Genomic DNA, 1,137 nt, shown 5'->3' with positions numbered 1-1,137 from the left:
CTCGCTGCTCATTATTCACGCGTCTAGCGGCGGCAAGCGTGTTCTGAAAGGGGTCGAAACCATGGTAAATAGGCACTGGTGCAGTTGAACCGTGGTAAAACTCGTCTCCGTAGTTGAGCGGGAGCGGCCAAAGGAATGTGCAATCGTGTGTGTAGTGGAGCTGGGAGGGGCAAGCATAAGGGACGAAGACGGGGGTAACATGTCGGATGCGATCATACCAGCACTAAAGCACCGGATCCCATCAGAACTCCGAAGTAAAGCGTGCTTGGGCGAGAGTAGTACTAGGATGGGTGACCTCCTGGGAAGTCCTCGTGTTGCATTCCCTTTTTAATTTTATTGCACCGCGTGCAAAACAAAACGCACGAGCGCGACGTATGTTTAGCACGTTTTATTATTTTGCACGGTTACGGTAAGTTTTAGCTCGCTGCTCATTATTCACGCGTCTAGCGGCGGCAAGCGTGTTCTGAAAGGGGTCGAAACCATGGTAAATAGGCACTGGTGCAGTTGAACCGTGGTAAAACTCGTCTCCGTAGTTGAGCGGGAGCGGCCAAAGGAATGTGCAATCGTGTGTGTAGTGGAGCTGGGAGGGGCAAGCATATGGGACGAAGACGGGGGTAATATGTCGGATGCGATCATACCAGCACTAAAGCTCCGGATCCCATCAGAACTCCGAAGTTAAGCGTGCTTGGGCGAGAGTAGTACTAGGATGGGTGACCTCCTGGGAAGTCCTCGTGTTGCATTCCCTTTTTAATTTTTTTTCACGGCGTGCAAAACAAAACGCACGAGCGCGACGTATGTTTAGCACGTTTTATTATTTTGCACGTTTACGGTAAGTTTTAACTCGCTGCTCATTATTCACGCGTCTAGCGGCGGCAAGCGTGTTCTGAAAGGGGTCGAAACCATGGTAAATAGGCACTGGTGCAGTTGAACCGTGGTAAAACTCGTCTCCGTAGTTGAGCGGGAGCGGCCAAAGGAATGTGCAATCGTGTGTGTAGTGGAGCTGGGAGGGGCAAGCATAAGGGACGAAGACGGGGGTAACATGTCGGATGCGATCATACCAGCACTAAAGCACCGGATCCCATCAGAACTCCGAAGTAAAGCGTGCTTGGGCGAGAGTAGTACTAGGATGGGTGACCT

The 1,137-nt window shown here is 51.5% G+C and overlaps 2 non-coding genes and 1 pseudogene across 2 annotated transcripts; all 3 read left to right on the top strand.

Annotated features, from left to right (window-relative positions):
* Positions 1 to 204: 204 nt before the first annotated feature.
* LOC123178673 (5S ribosomal RNA) lies at positions 205 to 323 on the top strand. Its single transcript, XR_006489764.1, has one exon. It is a non-coding gene; the product is annotated as a 5S ribosomal RNA (ribosomal RNA).
* Positions 324 to 624: 301 nt separating this feature from the next.
* On the top strand, positions 625 to 743 carry LOC123178672 (5S ribosomal RNA). The gene has a single exon (XR_006489763.1). It is a non-coding gene; the product is annotated as a 5S ribosomal RNA (ribosomal RNA).
* Positions 744 to 1,044: 301 nt separating this feature from the next.
* Positions 1,045 to 1,137, top strand: LOC123178674 (uncharacterized; annotated as a pseudogene).

This window comes from Triticum aestivum, unplaced genomic scaffold, assembly GCF_018294505.1.
Source record: "Triticum aestivum cultivar Chinese Spring unplaced genomic scaffold, IWGSC CS RefSeq v2.1 scaffold211976, whole genome shotgun sequence".
NCBI classification, from domain to species: domain Eukaryota; kingdom Viridiplantae; phylum Streptophyta; class Magnoliopsida; order Poales; family Poaceae; genus Triticum; species Triticum aestivum.
Note: the sequence above shows the minus strand (reverse complement) of the source record. Positions and strands in the feature narration are given on the sequence as shown.